Source organism: Agelaius phoeniceus, chromosome 11 (assembly GCF_051311805.1).
Source record: "Agelaius phoeniceus isolate bAgePho1 chromosome 11, bAgePho1.hap1, whole genome shotgun sequence".
In the NCBI taxonomy this organism is placed as follows: Eukaryota; Metazoa; Chordata; class Aves; order Passeriformes; family Icteridae; genus Agelaius; species Agelaius phoeniceus.
This window is the reverse complement of record NC_135275.1, coordinates 10,357,165-10,371,767: the sequence shown is the minus strand read 5'-3', so window position 1 is coordinate 10,371,767 and position 14,603 is coordinate 10,357,165. Positions and strand designations below refer to the sequence as shown.

Sequence of the window (14,603 nt, the reverse complement as noted above, 5' to 3'; positions counted from 1 at the left end):
ATGTCTTTTTAGCAACTGTCTCATTTTGTGGAATCAAGGGGCACAAGGATGGTCATCACTCAGCTGGCAAAGGAAAATGCACCTTTTGTCTATAGCACTGACTTCCATAAGTGATGTTATTCAATGTCTACTTTTGATTATGGGTTAATAAGCACTTACACCATGAAGAAATGCAGAAAGGCAGAGTTAGGTAGAAAATCTTGTTCAGATGTAACAAATCATATTTATAAAACTGGATTTTTGAAAAGGAAAGTATTGAAGGGAATAATATAAAATGTATTTGAGGGAACAGGGAAGAATTGAAAATTATATGTTTATCCAGCTTATAGATTATGCTATATTTTCCTGTATTTTATTTTTTAAAGTTAATTCCTTGACCTTTTAAGGTCAATGGGATTTTCACCACTGTCTTGATTGGTACTATTTCACCCTTCATCTGTGAGAAGCAGTTTCTGCTTTTTATTACTATTTCAAAATGGTGTCCTTCCTTTTCTTCTCTCACTCCAGTTTCCTAAGGATTTATAATCTTTTGCATCAAAAGGAAATGTTTTTGCTGGTACATACTGTATAGTTGAAATCAAGAACCAGGCAAAAAGCTGGCTGACCTAATGGGCTGATTCCAGCAGAGCAGACGTTTTGAATCTGGACTTCTTAGTTACTGAGGGTACAGGATTTTGAATGCTTTTATCCTTTTATTGGTGAATGCACTAAAGTGCATGCAGACAGAGAATGTTAAAGTGGCAGTCAGATAAACTTGTTAAAGCAGTGGGAGTTTTTCCTTTCTTTCTACGTGACTTTATCATCACAGTGGAGTTAAAAGGCAATTAGCCCTTCAGCTCTTTTCTGGCCACTTTATTGGCATTTTACACACAACTCTTGAATAGACAGTGCCATATTAAAAATTCCAGTGAAGCTGGCCTGGGGATAACAGACTCTAAATTTCTGGTTAATGTAGGTTTCCTTGAGAGGAACTATTGCCAAAAAGCTTGGGTGAAATTATCTAAAAACAGTACCTATGCTGCTTGTACTCATAGTTGATGGAAAATTGTAGTAGTCTTGCTACATGCTGTGTTACATTTCCAGGGAAATATTTTTATAAAGAGTGTTTGATGAAAAGGTTTATTCCTTAGTAATAACAGGCTACCCACTGTGTTACTTTAGGCAATGAACATGGTGAGTAGAATAAGACATTTTCATCATCACAACAACAATCGTTCTTGCTTTGCATTTCTGTAATTTTTGTCTGAGGTCATTAAAACACTTCACAAACATGCATTACTTATTTCTTCCAGTATATGAGAAGGTGGGAAATAGATTATTATGTCAAAGTTTTGACCAAATGTAGTCCAAAGTTGTTTTGGTTTTGTTTTTTGTTTTGTTTTTTCTGTTTGGATTTTTCTTTGTTGTTATTTTGGAGGGGGGTTGGTTGGTTTAGAATTGTAAGTAAACATTGGGGGTTTTTTTCTCATTTCAGGGTCAATAGAAAATCAAACATGTCTTTTGCAGTTCTTGCACCCCAAAGTATTAAGAACCAAAACCTGACTGTAATATTGTTCATGACTGAGGAGAATGAAGTACAAACACAAGACATATAAGCTCACTACTGGAGAGTAAATTGGATTTTTCATAGCATTTCAGTTTTAATCTGGTCTTGCCAAAGAAAATAGAAAGTTTTTGATAGATGTGACTGAGACTATTATTGCACCTTAGTGATGCATTCATTGCTTCTATGAATAAATTTATTTAGTTAAATTTTGTAGCTGATTTTAATTTACTGATGTTAGATCATGAGAAATCCATTGAGGTCTGTGAGTGTGATTGAGAGCCAGAGGGTAAAAGCAAATTTTAACCTGACCAAATGCATCGCTCCAATCTGCACTGGGGAATCAGCAAAAAGGCTCCTTGGAAGTCCAGCTGGTTTTTGGGTCAGATCTCTTTCAAAGTAGGAAAGGAAAACTGGTAGATTTAAAGAATCAGAAGTGCTATTTTCACTATATTTTGGTTTGCATGACAGCTCCAGAGGGCACTCAGATTTTGTTCAGAGAGCAAGTGATGGATTTATGCTGCAGTGTGCCTTAACAATAAGCAAAGCAATTTAAAATGCCTTCATTTGCTCAGGTCTATATAAGTTAGAATTTCTTTCAGCGCACAACACTGATTTAAGGTGATCCCCAATAGCAGCAGGTCTATTTTAAATGGTGTGTACATGTATTTCAACTCTGTTAAAAACTCAAGCTTTACTTCTGATACTCACAAGCCATCATGAAAGTTGTCTGTAACTTTCATCTTTTAATGTAGCAAATACATATTGGAAGACAATGTTTTAATTAAATGGATATTCATGTGTAAATTGAAAACCTGGAAATTGGCAAGTGCCAGATTTAAAGTAGCTCATATAATTATTTTTTTAGGTGTCCTTTTGGTTACATGTTGCAGCACTTTTCAGTTGCTCAGCCATTTACTGCCTTTTCTGTAGCACTCACTGCTGGTCCATGCTTGCTCCCCATTGCTGGCTCCATTCTTGAGCTGTATTTTCACTGGGACAGTAACTGTGGGACAGACAAGCAGTTATGGTATTGGGCAACTTAGCCCTACCCATGCTCTTTCTTCAGATTCCTTATGTGCTAAAAAATTGTGTAGACCAAAAAATGGGTATGGTGTGGACTCCTATTTAATTCAGTCAGGGCCTGTCTGAGATGCAGAGAGCACCCTCAGCAACTTCAGGGTGATAAAAACTCTGCCATGGTGACAGGAAGAGTCATCAGAAGCAGAACAAGAGCTGAAGCAGAAGTGGTTCTGAGCTTTAGGCCATCTCTGACAGTTTTCTGACCTGCCAGGAAAAAACCAATTTTTTCACATCTACAAAGTGAGGAAAATAAAAAATACAATTTTATTTTATAGAGATGTGTCGAATATAACATCTTGAAGTCTATGCAACTGTTTTAAAAATGAAAAGGGCTATAAAAACTGAAGAACTTTACACTAGCAAGCCTAATACATCAGAGCAAATGACCAAGACATCTGCAACAAAGACTTTTGAACCTGTGCCCAGTGTCTGTGCACTGTCTTTTCCCACACAGATAATAATGCTCTCCTCCTATCACAAAGAAGAAAGTGCCTTCTTAGTGCTCTAGAGAGATCCAGATATGGTGATGAGCAGCACAGGCAAGCCCAGGAAGCCAGCAGCACTAGAGCTCCAGGGAGATGCTTAGCAAAAGCTGCATTTTAAAAACTTTGGTAGTGCTGAAAGCAGCTGCACTGTGTGAGGAACATTTGTCCTGTGGACAGAGTGACACAGACCCTGGAGTGAAAAATAACCTGCGATCATTAGTTAGAAATAGCCATAATTTACAGACACCAGGGGGCAGAATTAAGGTTGCAAGGACACCCATAAACCTGGCATTCCCAAGCAGAGGGCTATTTAAGTTCAAACTCAAGCACGCTTTTAAATTTAAATATTTGAATGGTGTAGAATTTGTTGCAAACAACATTGTGTTTATGGAAACAAAAACATTTAAATGCAGTTGGAAGAGAAGTGTGGTTGTTCATTTCTTACAAATGTGAATTTAACTGAAAGCTAATTTTAATTAGTTACAGCTAATGTTCAACACTTTATTGTTTGGGCATAAATTAGTCTAGCTTTCTGAAGGAAAAACATTAAACAAATCCTTTCTTGAAGGTTAGGCCTCTTTTTCTTACTTTCTGAACTGCAGAAAACACAGTAGATAACTGCAGCTTTTTATTTCCAACCTGACCTTCCACGTTCTGAAACTAATTTGCTGTACTGCTCCTCAAAGTCTGCTAAAGGACTTGCTTTAGCAGAATAATGTGGTTCTTATTAAGCACATCCTAAAAGACCCAGGAGGATTGCATGCAAAGAAAATAAGACGGAAACACAGATGAATTTCCATCCTCCAGTCAGATATATGATATTGATGACCAGGATGCATATGAAGGATACTGTAAAGAAGACAAAGAAAAAGAATTAAAGCAAATGTCTGACAAATTGGCTGTCTTCAGATGCAAGGATGACAAGTGGTCTGTGCAGCTCAATGGAGGACATGGAGGCATCAAGCCAAATTGTTATGTAGTCAACAAGTCTCTTTGAATCACATGGTTGTGTGTAACCTCTCTTTTAAATAAGGCCTCAATTTAAATTACATCATCATGAAAGACTTAAAAGCCGTGAAGTTCTGTGTGAAAGCTGATCGTTTTGCTTAACTCCAAATGTTGTTCTTCACAGTTATGAATTTTATATTTTTCCAGGAATAATGGGATATTCTGTTGAAGTGGGACTTCTTTCAAATATCATTTCCCTCATTTTTAAGTGGATGCACCAAATACAGATAATTGTGAAAACAGGAGCTTTAACTTCAAATCAGTTTCTTCCTTAATTTCTTTTTCTCTGAGGTGACAAAATAATTTCATGCTAGCATAATTTGATGGAAAAATGCACTGAAATAGCTTCAATGTGCCATAATCTCTATAAATTGTGATGTTCTCATTCCAATGTAGCTAAATATAGATTTCAGAGGTTTTACAAGGTTAATGAGGAATCTTTACCCTCTGTATGCAACTCAGTGCAAGTGTAATTTAGTGAATTGGCTCCAGAATTATCACTGCTTTTTCATTTCATTCTTCAACAAGATGCAGAATTTGGGTAATCAGAATTGTAACATGATTTTCCTGTTAATCTGTTTTAAATCTGATATTTTCACCATGACTAATCCATGAAATTTGTCAACTTTGTCTGTGATTTACACAAGCTCTATTTATAAAGAGAAATTGTTTGAGTCCTAAGGCATGGAATATTATTTCCCAGAATGCTTTTAGTGACTTTTTACTAACAAGTATAAACAAAATGTGGTCATTGACTATATTATTATTTCAAGATCAGGAGGTAAAACATGAGGAATGTTGAAGAGTATGTTCCCTGTAGCAGTGTATATTAGTCTTAAGCCATTAAGAAGAAAATAGCCTATCATATCAGAGTTGGTAAGAATGGTTGTGATCATAAAGTTTACCTAAAATAATTGGATAACTTGCTTGTAGATTAAAAACGTATGTGATTCTTGTATGTCTTTATGCTGAGGCTTTAGAATTAATTGCTGTCAGCATAAACCAGACCAAACAAAAATAGATTTGCATCAATTCTTTGTAATGGGGGAAAAAGAAAGGCTTGAATGACAGTGAAGATAATTCTGTTTTGTATCTGGGCGGAAATGGCTACACAATGTTCACATACAGGAGTGCAATTCACTATATATGGGAAAGAATAAAGGTCCTTTATGTAAATGTAATAACAGGCAAGTAATACCTTCAAAGGAAAGAAAAACAATCTCTTGGATACAGAAAGTTTGTCTGCTCCAGCTGTCCTCTCTCACTTGTTGGAGGGAGACATTTGGGGAAAGGCCAAAACACAGATATTCACCAAGCTTTTAGCTCAGCACCACGTCTTAATCAGCTTTTACTGAGCTGCCCTGCTCCATGCCGAGCAGGTTTGGATGTGCAGCACACCCTGCATGTAACAAAGTCCCCCTGCCTGTGGTGATGGGAACAGGATGGCTCTGGGCTTCAGGTACAGCTGAGGGAGAGGGAGGAGCAGCAGCACCTCCCTTTCCAGCTGAGCAGCAGCTGCTGAATGCCACGGCTGCCTCCAGGTCATTTCAAACTCCTGATTGTATGGTTTTATGAAAGATGTGCAGAAATCAAGCACCTTGAGATCACAGATGGCCAGCCTCCAGGTCATTTCAAACTCCTGATTGTATGGTTTTATGAAAGATGTGCAGAAATCAAGCACCTTGAGATCACAGATGGCCAGCCTGTTCCAAGAGCCACAGACTGGAGCCCGGGAGCACAAGCTTGGCCTGCCCTGCAGTCTGATCTTTCTCCAGCAGAAATGACCATAGATTGTTCCCATGTCCACCAAGTTAGCAAAATACAAATACAGACATGCTCTGTCATGGTCCCTGGGGTATGAAATGCCCCCTTTGTGGTCAGATCACAGGAGAGCTCTGGCCATGTGGAGAAAGTTCAGTGTCCTCAGGTGTTGTCTGCCAGTGCCATGGTGGCCTTATGTGATTCCTCAAGCCATGGCAGGGCAGCTCTGTGTCCTTGTGCTCCTGGTTGGCTTCTCTCTGTCCTGCTTCCTTAAACACTCATGTAGCTCCTGTTCTCAAAGGCCCCACTGCCTCTTAATCTGATTTCTGAATGAAAACCATCAACTGCACCATGTAGAAATTCTTATTTTGCAATGTCCTAAGAGTCTAGGGGAAGTTTGGTGTCTGCTCCAGGCTGGAATCTGACCTCAGAATTACAATTTATTTCAGACTTGCAAAAGTATTTAGCCCAAAAGGATATTTTGTGGAGGACAGAGAAGAATTTGGGGTAGACAGATTAATGTTTTATGTGTGATGTTTTGCACTTCCCTTGCGCAAAAGCAATTGAATAAATTTTCTTTTTATTGCTCATAGCATAAAATGGAAAATAAGTGGTATCTCAGCCTTTTAGAATATATTTTAAAAATAGTAGAAGTGAAAAATAGATGTTTAAAGTATGATTTAATATAATACCATAACATTTAGAAACCAAAATGATTTATTGGTCATCTTACTTTAGTATATCAATGTCTCCTTATAAATGCCACTGTTCCCTTCAGAGACTTGAAACTTGTCTAACACTACTGATATATGCAATTTATAGATAACCAATGGGGCTACATGGATTCTGTTATTCTTTCTGGGTATCCTAGATATTTGGAGCTAATGTTTTCATGTGTATTATCCTAATGCACACAGAATTGCTTGGGACACATTTGCAGCTGCATCAACCTGTGAAAGCTCTTTGTTTAATCCATTGACTGAATAATTGAGCAAAGACCCCTATATTTTCTACATTTAGGCTCTTAAAATTATTGTCTTTATGTTATAAAGAATTCTGGTCTATGTGGTTAACATGACATGTTTGTATAAGAAAAAAATGCTCTCCTGTGTAAATTAGGTCTACAGAATTTGCTTAAATATTTGTTGCTTATGAAAGTTCTACAGCGAGGCCTTTTCCTCAGGCATACATTTATCAGCTGAAATCTTGATTGTTTTGCCTGTATTATGTCACTCACGTCTGGCAAGAGCAGCATCCTGCTGTTTGTGAAGCTGACCTCCTGCTGCTGCTTAGCCACTTGTAGGATTCTATCCCAATTCCTCTAATCCACTCTGTTTCAATAGCACCATATTTGGGCTCCTTCACAGATTCTTTTGCTGCTGTGTTTGGGATGCTCTGTGAGCTGAATTAGAATTTTAATGTTCCGTTCAAAACAGAAGGAACCTTTTTGTTAAATGAGAATATAAGGAATAATCTCCTCCAGTCCCTTGGACAGAATTTCTACACATGCACTGTATTATTTTTCTTCAAACTTTTGTCCAGAAGTTTGGGGCACTATTTCAATATATTGGTTTACTTTGTGTAAATCAGATCCAATTTGAGGTTTAATGTTGCAATAAGGCCTGCTACCATCTTAAATTGTTTCTTTCCTGTTGTAACTCCTCATTCAGAGTTCAGTGCTCCTTGTTTCCATTATGTCAAGGGTTTACTGAAATCTTTTCAAGCTCCTTGTGCAAGTCAGGCCTAATTAAAGCAGAGAACTGAAAGGACTCCAAAAATGGTGTTAGAAACGACACCAAAGCACAAAGTGCACTTTAGGTATTTTTGCCATACTTTCAAGAAGTCAGGAAAGATTTTCATGTGTTTTTTCCAGTAGCTATTTTCTGATCCCCACATGAAACAAGGCTTAGAGAAAACAACTTAAAGCATGATTGGTGTATGTATGTATGTATGCATATATAGATATATATATATATATATATATATTTTCATAGGGTGTGTATATATATATATATAGGGGGTATTTATATATTTGTGGTCTGTCCCTTTACTTCACACCTAAGCTTATTAACTCTGCTGGATCTATTTGTGGTCAATATAGCAACTGGAAAAAGCAGGATAGCTGAACTTGATCCTTTTTAATGTCGAGCTCCTGGGCCTGTACTTGCTTTAAGAATTATTCTTTAGAGAATGGAATTTACTTTACTGAAGAATAAACATGTGGTTAAATGATAATGCTAATTTTATTCTTTGAACAAGTTCTTTGGACACAATGTAATATTACATGAGTCTCTCTTGTACAATTTGAAAACCTTCAGCGCAGTATATAGAGATTACCTAAGTGTTTAAAGAGAAAAAAAGATATTATCGAGGTGAAACATATTTCAACATTTTCATAAATTGTCTCTCACTTGTACCAAACTTCCCTCTCTGGAAAATTCATTTTAGAGCATGTACCATGTTTGCTTCAGCTGTAGCTTTTAATGCTAAATTTTAGTTCCCTCTCAGCTGGATCATCATCATCATCATCAGAAGGCACCTGGTGCCAAGACCTGCTGAGAAACCCTGTGAATGGGGTCAGGGATGTGGATGGAAACTGGAGAAGACAACAGCTACAGCAGTTTGATATAATGATAAACTTTACAGCTAGAAATGGAACAGAGAAGATAATGAAGAAAACAGGGGAAAGAAAGAGACTTCAGAAAGAGGTGGTGAAACAGGGATACAGGGAATGGGAGGAAGCGGAGGAAACAATACTGAAGAAAAGAAGTGGGACAAAGCAAACATATTACTTGGTCTCCTTTCCTGCATTTGGCAAATAATGTGCATTTATGATTTGTTCACAAATGTGTTAACATTTCTAATGATAGCAACATGGAAGAAAGGTGTTTAACAGCTTTTATCAAGGGATTTAATCTGTGGAATCCAAAATGAAGAGGTTTGTAAGTGATCCCTCCAAGCAGTATCAGTGCAAGGACCTGCGGTTCTGCTGCTCCTTCTCTGTTTGTACTTTAAAATTAATTGAAAGCCTCATTGTTTTGTTTAAACTGTGAAAGCTTCCAAGGTCAATGAGTGAGGTAATTGACCTGCCTGTTGTAGGACAAAAATATGTATGTTAAATTGCATAATTAGTTTTAATTACATAATTATGGTGTTTAATATGGGGGGGTTAAAGGTTACTATTACATTTAGAAGTCATGGCAAGAAACACAAAAATAAGCAACATAGTTTAATTCTGTGTTTCTTTGGGTTTTAAAAAAGGGGTCCACTGTGATCTATCTTTGACCTTGGATATTTGATGATTATAGTAAATAATATACTGCTGTTACCCTTTTTGGGATCATAGAGACACCTTTGTAAATGACTAAGTAACTTTACCAAAGACTTCATTTAGGTTCAGAGTACACAAAAGTTAATCAACAGTGGGAACTCAACTGACAGCAATTTAATCTGATTGGGTAAGGTAATTACATGATTACCAGGAGTGTTTATATATGGACAAGGATATTTTTATTGGAAAAAATCCTAATTGCTTTCTTACTGAGAAGAGAAAAAACCAAACAAATTTGTTGTTGCAGGTTAAGAGGACATCCTTCGTTCCTTGAAATAGCTCCTTTTCATATTTTAGTGACAAAATGAACACATAGTTCCTTGCAAATTTGCACTGGGATTATATTAGGAGTTCCTCTGTTTCTGAACTTGAAATAATGCCATCAATATGTTTCATTTAAGCAGCTCGTTGCTTATGCATCAATTGTGTGACAGCCTAAAGATGTCATGATGCTTGTAATTAATTATCTCTTTTACTGTGTGTAAATACAGGTTGATTTCACCAAATGTAAACCTAAAGATCCATTATACTAATGGATATTTCTGGGAAGGAGGGCAGTATTTGTTTTTCCATGATGGTAAAAAAAAAGGAAAAAAGGCACCATGTAAAAGATAGGTAGATAAAAGATGGTGTTCCTAAATGCTGGAAGAAAAGGTATCATTCAAATTCTCTGAATGGTCCTTTAGAAAATGCTCTTTCATTCTATTGACATAGAAGGGAGTGTTGGGAGATGTCTCTTCATTAACAAAACATTAACGTCTGTGCTTACCTCCTGAAGAGCACTGCAGAGTAGAATCCCAGTTGGCTGATAAATACTGGCTTGCCCCAAAACCTGATTAAGGAATGGGCTGGGCCTGGCCCTGGCACTTTGTAGGGTTGTGACTAAATCTAGATGCCAAAAATATATATATTGACACTTATAAGAGTAACTTTGTATCACACTGGTAACTTTTGGACATATTCTGCCAGTGGAAATGGGATACAGTCCTCTCAAGACTGACTTCTAAGGAATTGAAAATTTTATGAACTAAATGTTAAATAGGAAATAAATGGATTTTTGAAATTAAATATATAATTATGGAAAGATGTTCTGTGATATATTCCATGTTATAAAAATTACATGTTCTCCCTTTTGCTAATTTTTCCCTTATAAGTGCTTTAGAAAATATTACAATTTTGAATTGTTTTTCTAAACCAGATGATCCAGTCACTGTTGGAGGCACATAGCCACGGCACAATCTCATGCTGTACATTGATCACCTGTCCAACCTTTGCCTAGAGTGTGATCCCCAGTTCCTTCAAGAGATCCATCTTTACCTGTCTATAAAGAAGAAGAGGAGGAGGGAGACATCTGGGATATTCAAGTATCAAAGTTTAACACCAGAGCAGGTCGAATCTTGATTTATATTATTCTCTAAATGTGTTGCTGGTTTTGACTTGGGTATTTGGCTGGATATTTTTTCAGTGATTGTATAGTATGGGTGGAAGTTGCTGCAGTGTTCAAGTGTTTTTGTTTGGACTGCTCACTCGCTGAACTGCACATGCATTTTTCATAGTTCTGTGGTGTGAAATTGAACCCAAAGTCAGTTTGCTGTTGAGAAGTTGGCTAATACTGAGCATGCCTGGAGTCTGTACCTCTCCCTTGAACATGTGCTGACCACAGAGACTGAAATGTGGCAGCTTCTTTAAAGCTGTTCAGTGTACTCTAGCTGGACCGTTCTGTGTTTAGCACACAACCAAATCCAGGTCCCCAGCCAGCGCGATCGTGTTCATTCACTTGTTAAACTTTCTTCTTACTCTTCCTCCTCCCTTTGTGGGAGAACTTTGATATCCCCAAAAAGCCAAGGTTTCGCTTACTGTCCTAAGGACTGCCCCTTCAGGAGCGTAGCGCAGCCCACACACAAACCTGGAACATGTCCAACTTGTTCTCTGAGCAGAATGTGAACCCCTGACCTCCTGGGCCTCCGGCAAGAGTGCTGCCTACTGAGCCACCAATACCCAGGCCATCAATAAGTTTTAAATGCCAGTTGCAGACTTCACAGAGATAATGACTTCAGTGTGTAAAGGTTTTGTTGTGGAGGCTGCAGTCTCACACATGGCGTGACAGAGTAAATATGCTAAAACCATAGAGAGCCCTTGCATAACTCGCCTTGATATAACAGTTTTTGTAATATGTTTCAAGGCATGGAATATTATTTAAAGGGACCCTGTTATGTAGGCTTAGGCCCAAAATGAAGCTATTATGAAAAGAATGTTTAGCAAAACCAGAAATATGTCCATGAAATTGTTGGAGTGGGAATTTCAGGGTAACCTTGCTTGGATTTAAAGTCGCCTGCATGACATTGCACTGTTGTTCTAGGGAATGAGAACCAGCAAATGAAAATACTGTTAAGTGAGAATCAGAAACTGAGCAGAATAAAGATGTTAGAAAGCTATTACTATTTTTATAACTTCTTAAAAATCTTACCTCATCCTGAGAAAGATGAGATGAAAAAATAACTTCCAATTTAGTGGTTCAAAGCAGCATTATTGACACAGGTAAAACCATGTATTTGCATTTTTAATAGTATTTTTAACCTGATCACAAATAAGTTCTTGTTTGTATTTTAAGTATTATAAAGGAAAGTGAATATGAAATAAGCTTTCAGATTTTGGCACATTTCAGTTTTATTGATGTTTCCTATTTAAAATTTATCATTAGGGGCATACAGGAGATATGTTGATGTTTGCAAACAAAGTGTTATTTATAGACTTGGATCAGGAAGGAAAACATGGCCAGATTTAAGCTAAGACTTAGATTGTTGAAAGGCTGTTAGATAAATTGCATGAACCTTCTACAGAGCACAGGCCAGGAGCCCAGGACTCCTTTTCCCAGCTGAGTGCCCAAATCACTAGGCTACAGACTCTTGCTCCCTCTTGTGTTCTTTCTCCAGCCCAATGAATCTTGAATTATTTTCTGTACAATGAGAGAGCTTCAGTGGTAGAACTTTGATATCTCCCTCTCCTTGTCCTAGCATTTACTGCAGCCTGTAGCCAGCTGATTGATCTGAAATTGAGCAGAATTGTCCATCCCGATAAAGGACATTGCTGGGTCTTGAGGTGGGGAAGGAATGGGACCAGGGGATTTGGCTCCTGGGATGAGCAGAGCTGCTGCCAGGCTGGGAATGACTGGTGCTCATGTGCTGTTTTGGAAAGAAATAGCACCTGAAGCATTTTGTAGGGAGCCCACCTGGTTGGTGTTTATTAGTCTGGCTTTGAGAGTGCCTGGTGGGTCAAACTCAGATCAGCTGTGCAGCTCCTCACAGGACTGGGCACAAGCTGAGCCATGAGATGATGCACCCTGGCTGAGCAGGTAAACTCTGGCCTGAAACAGAGATGCAGCTGCTGGGTCTGGCCTGTGTTACCATCAAAACCTTTATGGCCATCAGAAACATCTCCAGGATGGGGTAGGACATCTCCAGTTTGGAACATCTCCAGGATCATCATTTTGGCTACACATGTCTAAATTCTCCTCATTGAATTCCAACATTTTTGGGCTTTTAATTAGTTTAATTTAACAGCTGTTTTGAATGTAGAACTGAGAGATTTTATGAACCTGTTTTTCAAACAAAAGTTAAGTTTTAAAGAATGTGTTATAATTAGGCAAGATGACAAGAAGAATTTGTGGTTCAGAAGTGCATCAACAGTTGTGAGCCAGAGACAAACAGTGTGTTTTGAAGCTTAAAAAGTGAAATTGCTTTGAAGACATTAATGCTGTTCAGAGCAGTGTGTATTAGATCTGAACTTAGGAATAGCCAACTAAGTTGACTGCATTGCAGTTATGAAACAAAAGTTTGTCAAAATTATTGACTTAATTCCTAGGCTCTTTTTTTGTCCCATATGTATGTTTTTATTAAATCCTGCAGTGCGGGCCCTTACTCATGCAAATGTATTTATCTGCCTCAGTGGAATTATTCTGGTGAATAAGTCAATGTCTAAGATCAACTAGGATGAGTCTGGTTTTCTTTTTATAGGAATGCTAATTTTGAAAATTACATCTGTGCGTTATTTTTACTCTGAAGATCTACAGATACTATAAAATTGGAGCTGTAGATTTCCTTGGCAGTTTCTCTATGGTTGTTTCTACCTGTTTAAAACTCTGGAGAAATAATGTGATTCATTACACATTACTTTCCTGGTAGTAGATGTATCATGTAGTTTAGTATCCAAACGTGATCTATTTCTGCTTTGTAATACTATTACAAAGAGGGATGGTGGAGGTGGGAATAGGAACTTATATTCATGACAGGTGGTTGGTTTTAAAGACAAGTCTTTTTCTGCTGTGCTAGTGTCTATTTTCATTGCAAGGGAACTTTTTATGTAGTAGGAGAACACTGAAGTAGGAAGGATGCAGTCTGTACCCCGTTGTTCATGGTTTAGCTGCAGTTCCTTTGGCAGCATTTCTGGTTCCACACACAGGACTTTCACTGTCCCATAATCTGGCTTTAGCAGGGCTACCATTTGCTCAGTGTAACATTAATGTCTCTCCTTTCCCAGTGAACAGAAGTTAATTTGATAAAGACTGTAATCATACTAATGACTCTGTGTGCATTGGTGCAGGGAACTGCTTAGCATGGTGTTGAGTTAATTGCTTTAAAGTGGGTGTGAGTTGGTGTGTTAAAGGGGATCTTTAGGTACTGCTGTTATGAATTTGGGATAAATAGCTAAAAAACACACTGCAGTAACCCACATGATGACAGAGAAAGGTAGAGAGGACTGGATGAAAGCCAGAATGGGAAAACTGAGAAGGAGGGGGGAGGAAAAAACATTGCCACAGAATTTGTGGAGTGGTAAACTTGGGAGATGAGTAGAGGTCTTCAAAAATGAATAAATTTTTGCATAACTATGGATAAACTATATTACATGACTTTGGTTGATTTCAATCACTGTAATTTGGGAAGCCCTGCATAAGGCAGCTACAATAACTGAAAGTTGTAATCAATAAGCATCTTGATGGAGGCAATAGTCAAATGCAAGATCAGCTGTAGAAGAACAAGCTAAGAAAAACAGACTTATAGTTCCAATCACATGAAAATTGCTATTCCATTTGGGAACAGCATTCTTCTAAGATTATAGATTGGAAGGGTAAAAGTAAATCACTGTAAATATGACTCATATGTTAGTGAAAGCCCACATTAAAGACTTTATCCTCCCAGCTATAAAAATAGTCAACTTTGTTCTGAGTTAGGTAAAAAAAAAAAAAAAAGTAGTGTGAATGCTGTTGTGTTTTCCCTTGATCAATTTTACATGAAAACATTTTTAATTTTATTACATACTTTGGTTTTGTTGTTTGTTTTTTTTTTAATGGGAGAGGTTGATTTGTGTATACTAGTAGCAATGATTCCTCAGCCTT

General features: G+C 37.5%; 1 protein-coding gene across 10 annotated transcripts in view; it reads left to right on the top strand.

Annotated features, from left to right (window-relative positions):
- ERC2 (ELKS/RAB6-interacting/CAST family member 2) overlaps positions 1-14,603 on the top strand; it is a 394,125-nt gene that overhangs the window by 325,765 nt on the left and 53,757 nt on the right. For all 10 annotated transcript variants that reach the window (XM_077184350.1, XM_077184349.1, XM_077184348.1 and 7 more), the window contains one exon: positions 10,410-10,600. The gene's annotated coding sequence lies outside the window, so the exon portion shown is untranslated. The remainder of the gene's footprint in view (positions 1-10,409; positions 10,601-14,603) is intronic.